The sequence below is a fragment of the Triticum urartu genome, chromosome 3A (assembly GCF_056163025.1).
Source record: "Triticum urartu cultivar PI428250 chromosome 3A, HENAU_Tu73, whole genome shotgun sequence".
In the NCBI taxonomy this organism is placed as follows: domain Eukaryota; kingdom Viridiplantae; phylum Streptophyta; class Magnoliopsida; order Poales; family Poaceae; genus Triticum; species Triticum urartu.
Genome location: NC_141875.1, coordinates 244,223,340 through 244,229,077, shown reverse-complemented (window position 1 = coordinate 244,229,077; position 5,738 = coordinate 244,223,340). Strand labels below are relative to the sequence as shown.

Sequence of the window (5,738 nt, the reverse complement as noted above, 5' to 3'; positions counted from 1 at the left end):
AGGTTAACTCGAGTTCTGGAACCATCTGAATACATACAATGGGATTCCAGCAGAGCACCTTTTATTTTGAGATTTCGCTCCCTCTCTCTCTCTCACACACACACACACATGCGTGTAGACATTGTTTATCGCTTCATTTTTCCGGCACTTGCATGCACACCATTTTTTATCTTCATGATGCTTTAAGCATGCCTCGCACACATCCTATCTACCTATCCCTTAATATAGATATGTGTCACACAAACTCCTTTTCCCTACTAGCAAGATGCCCATGCGTTGCACGGAACATCAAGTTGCATTTGTATGAGTAGTTTATCTTGTGGGAGAAAAGGATGAACGAGGGAATGCCTTATTTGCAAATGTGGAGTGGGGTGTGGGTATCTTTTTGCAAAATTGCCATAGTTTCCTTCCTATCCATCAGATATAAATTGGATGGCCTATATTGCAGGATGGCAGGAACACCATCATCACCAACTCTTTCTTTACAAGAGTAGAGATATGTAAGTGTCACTCCCCCCCAGCCACCCACACACACACACACACACACTTCCCGACACCAAAGGAGTAGGGTGACACCTCGATCTTGATACTAATCTATCGGCTGGCTTTTCTCTCAAACACACACACACACATACACTGCCCGACACCGAAGGAGTAGGGTGGCACCTCGATCTTGATAGTAATCTATCTACTCCTCTTTGAAACACACACACAGACACACACACACACTTGCTAGTTGTGCCTCTGTGCATACCGCACACACTCTCGATACATATTTCTCTCTCTCCCCCACCCCACCCCAACCCCAACAATGACTGTTGGGGAACGCAGTAATTTCAAAATTTTCCTACGCACATGCAAGATCATGGTGATGCATAGCACCGAGAGGGGAGAGTGTGTCCATGTACCCTCGTAGACCGAAAGCGGAAGTGTTTTGACAACGCGGTTGATGTAGTCATACATCTTCATGATCGACCGATCCTAGTATCGAACGTACGACACCTCCATGATCTACACACGTTCAGCTCGGTGACGTCCTACGAACTCATGATCCAGTAGAGCTTCGAGGGAGAGTTCTGTCAGCATGACGGCGTGATGACGGTGATGATGTTGCTACCGGAAGAGGGCTTCGTCTAAGCACCACTACGATATTACCGAGGTGGATTATGGTGGAGGGGCCACCGCACACGGCTAAAGATCAATGATCAACTTGTGTGTCTATGGGGTTCCCCCCTCCCCCGTATATAAAGGAGTGGAGGAGGCGGAGGGCCAGCCCTCTCTATGGCGCGCCCTAGGGGAGTCCTACTCCCTCCGGGAGTAGGATTCCCCCCCTTCTAAGTAAGAGTAGGAGAGGAAGGAAGGAGGAGAGAGGGAGGAAGGAAAGGGGGGCCGGCCACCCTCCCAATTTGGATTGGGCTTGGGGCGCGCCTCCCTCTTTTCCATTCCCTCTCCTCTATTCCACTAAGGCCCAATAAGGCCCATATACTCCCCGGGGGGTTCCGGTAACCTCCCGATACTCCAAAAAATGCCCGAACCACTCGGAACCATTTTGATGTCTAAACATAGGCTTCCAATATATCGATCTTTACGTATTGACCATTTCGAGACTCCTCGTCATGTCCGTGATCAAATCCGGGACTCCAAACTACCTTCGGTACATCAAAACACATAATCTCCTAATACCGATCTTCACCGAACGTTAAGCATGCGGACCCTACGGGTTCGAGAACTATGTAGACATGACCGAGATATGTCTCCGGTCAATAACCATTAGCGGAACCTGGATGCTCATATTGGCTCCTACATATTATACGAATATCTTTATCGGTCAAACCACATAATGGTATACGTTGTTCCCTTTGTCATCGGTATGTTACTTGCCCGAGATTCGATCATCGGTATCTCAATACCTAGTTCAATCTCGTTACCGGCAAGTCTCTTTACTCGTTCTGTAATGCTACATCCCGTAACTAACTCATTAGCTACATTTGTCGGTGTTCTGGGAACGGGGTCCCTAGAATTGCCTGCCTGCGGCCCATGGCGTGGCATTGCTGGCACGCCTGTATGGCCCATCTTCATCAACAAGGAATCAAGACCCTCGCAAGGGGCCAAGCCTCGCGAGGAGGACGACACAAGACCTCCTTAGGAGCGGCCGCACCAAGCTGGCTCACGAGGGGCGGAGAGTTCAAGGCCGGGCAAACCTCGCGAGGTTCACGTTACATAAGCCATGACGATCGAGACCAGGCAGGCGCCAGCGCGCGCATCATCCTTGTTTCCACTTTGGTGCTAAGGGGTCAAGCGCAGACACGGAGTATCGAGGCGTCAAGCAAAGGTTTCCATATTGGTGCAACGAGACCAACACCAGAAGGACGGCAAGACGGAGGTCACTGTGGAGCCCAAGACGGCATCACCACCAGAGCCTTTGGCTGGCGAAGACTGCTTTTATTAGGATAGCCTGTACTAGTTGTCCCCTTTCGTATTAGCCGTTGTTGGCTCCCTTCCCGCTCAATATTTGGGGAGAGGACCATGGCCTCTATAAATAGGATTAGCCACCACAGTAGGAAAAAATGGGCCTCAAATCCACCTGAACAACAACCAGTTTGCTAGGCACAAGAACACCTCAACCTCGGGAGGCTGTTCTTCCCCTTGTACTGTTCATCCACAGCCCAAGAGGCAATCCACCACCACCACACTGGAGTAGGGTATTAAACCACAACGGTGGCCCGAACCAGTATAAATCTTGTGACCTTTGTGTCGCGAGTTCGTCGAGTTAGTTCGTGAGATCTTAGCTAAGTTAGAACGCGGATCGATAGGGGGGAGATCATTGCACACACCCTAGTGTTCGAACCTTAAGGGTTTTGGCAGAACCCATGATCCGACATTTGGCGCGCGTCGCTCCGCATCACGTCGCTTGATCGTCTCCATGGCGGACGCGCGTCGCGCCCGCATCGAGCGCCGGGTTGCCCTCGCCACCCGCGTCGCTCAGACAGCCCTTGTCGGCGGGCCACCCCGTCGCTCTACGTCACCTGCCGCCAACGCCGCCACTGGCCCGGCGGGGAGCGAGCAGCAAGCATCGTCGCTGCACCCCTCGGTGCGACAGGACGGCCACACCGCCAATCCATCGCTGACTCCCGCTGGTTCATCGTCTCACGCTCGTCACGTCCCCACCGACGCACGGGCCGCGCTTCTCATGGCGCACGAGCTCCTGCGTTACCGCCCAGTCAATGACCTCTATGAGGATTGGCTTGACCGCATCGCTGAGCTTGTCCGCGTCGCAGGGGGCTCCCCTGCGCCGTCCCACTCTCTGCCTCGCCCTCCGCCAGCAACGGGCGACGCAGCTCGTGAAGCACCTACACCACCTCTGCCCCAAGACAGCGCCCTAGCGCCAAGGCATGCGGCCCCACGGCGCGACCCGCCGCGTCCGGCGCCCATGCGTGAAGAAAGAAGCTGCCAAGAAGTCCCTCGACCGCAAGCGAACGCTCTGCCACTCCTTGCTCCACCGCGCCAGGATCGTTTGCTGCGGCAAGGCCCCGCACCGCTTTCCATAGCTGCGCATAGACGCCAAGACCAAGCTCCACCTCCAAGGCGGGCCCCGGTGACCACGGCCGGCTGCCGCGCCTTCACCCCCGAGCTCTGCAGTGTCACCTGGCCGGGCAAGTTCAAGCCAGATCTGCCTCCTCGTTACGACAGCACCCCCGACCCCGTGGAGTTCCTGCAGCTCTACGAGCTGAGCATCGAGGCGGCCAATGGCGATGAGAAAGTCATGGCGAACTAGTTTCCCATGGCTCTCAAGGATGGCCCCCGCTCCTGGCTTCTGAACCTGCCTCCAGGCTCAATTTCCTCCTGGGCGAGATGCCCAACCGCATAATCGCCAACTTCCAGGGCTCTCACGACCGACCCCGGTTGCGGGTGACCGGCGCCGCATCAAGCAACAACCAGGAGAGACCCTGCAGAAGTACATTCAGCGCTTCGACAGCGCATGAATCAAGATCCCCAAGGTGGATCGACGAGGCCATCATCTCAGCATTCTCCGACGGCGTCCGCGACATCAAGATGAAGGAGGAGCTCACCATCCATGAGGAGTTGTGCACGACCTTGGAGTTGTTCAACATCGCGACCAAGTGTGCAAGGGCTGAGGACGGGCGCCTCTCCCTCCTCGAGCTCCCTGCTGCGGACCCAGAGGAGAAGAAGACCAAGGCTAAGGACGTGAAGCACAAGGGAGCAGCCGTGCTCGCGGCGGAGCCAGACACCAAGCGCCGAAGAGACCAGCCTGAGTCATCCAAGGGTAGACGACCGTTCTGTGCCTTCCACAACCTGCATACCCACAACACCAGTGACTGTCAAGAGCCCAGAGCCATTCGAGAAGGACGCTTCGGTCGACGCCCCGAGCACAACGACCGGGGCTACGGCCGAGGAGGAGGACATGGTGGAGGACGCTGGGACGACCATGGCCCGTGCCAGGAGTGGCACGACCGGCCTCGTGAGGACCGCTGGCAGGATCAGCCTCGCGAGGGCGCCTGGAGGGATCAGCCTCGTGAGGCTCGTCATCAAGGCAAAGCTGGCCTTCCTCTGCTACCGCCACCGCCCAGAAGGAATGACGACCACCATCAAGACGAGGGGGTTGGGGGCTTCCAAGAGCCACGCGCTATCGCCTGCATCTTGGGCGGAGCTCAAGCCCCAGCCTCGCAGCGTATCTTCAAACAATTTGCCCATGAAATTAATGCAGTTCTCCCCAAGCTCGAGACCACATGCTTGCTCAGGTGGTCCAGGTGCCCCATCACGTTCAGTTCGGCAGATCAGCTCAAGTGCGCGGCTACTGCTGGCGTCCTCCCAATGCTCTGTTCGCCAGTCATCACCAACGTGCAAGTTACCAAGACCCTCATCAACGACGGCGTAGGGCTCAATGTCCTGTCCGTCGGCACGTTCGACAACCCCCAAGTGCCATATGATCAGCTTCAGCCTACCAAGCCTTTCTCGGGAGTAACTGACGGCTCTACTACCCCGATCGGGCAGGTCCGCCTCCCCGTTACCTTCAAAGAACGCAACAACTACCACACCGAACTCATCGACTTCGACATCGCCTACATCCACCTGCCATACAACGCCATCCTCGGGTATCCAGCCCTGGCCAAGTTCATGGCGGTGACCCATCATGGCTACAATATCCTCAAGATGCCGGGAAGCGGCGGAATGATCACAGTCCCGTGCGAAGAAAGAGACGCGGTGTGCTCCCTCGAGCGTGCCTTCCAAGCTGCAGCAATCAACGACCCCGACAGTCAGGGAGAGCGCCCTCCTGAGGCCACCCCCAAGAATAAGAAGTAGCTGTGCCAAGCAGGGCCTCAGGCAAGCGGTGCCTCATCAGGATCGACGCCCGCGCCTGGGGCGCCTCCCTCCATTGCATAGGAAAGCGCTCCCAGCGCCCCTCTTGGGCAGGGCTCGAGGGCTCTCTTCTGGAGGGCCTCAGACTTCGCCAACATCATGAGGGAGGCGCTTGGGCAACACTTGGAGGCGTGCTTCGCGACATGTTTCCTTCAGGAGAACACAGGGCAAGGAGTGCCCATCGCTCAGGAGTTCATCACCAAGACCACTCAGGAATTGCAAGACGTGAGGGCCATGCGTGGCGGCCGCCGCTCACCAGGCGCAGCTCCCCATCCAGGCGAGCATGACGGGTTGCACATCTCCATCAACATCCCAGGGCTCAATCAGGCCGCCGCTCATGAGCTTCTCTAGCCTTCGCG

At 56.3% G+C, this 5,738-nt stretch overlaps 1 pseudogene; it reads left to right on the top strand.

Annotated features, from left to right (window-relative positions):
* The first annotated feature begins 4,053 nt into the window (after positions 1 to 4,053).
* Positions 4,054 to 5,482, top strand: LOC147979347 (uncharacterized; annotated as a pseudogene).
* The last annotated feature ends 256 nt before the right edge of the window (positions 5,483 to 5,738 follow it).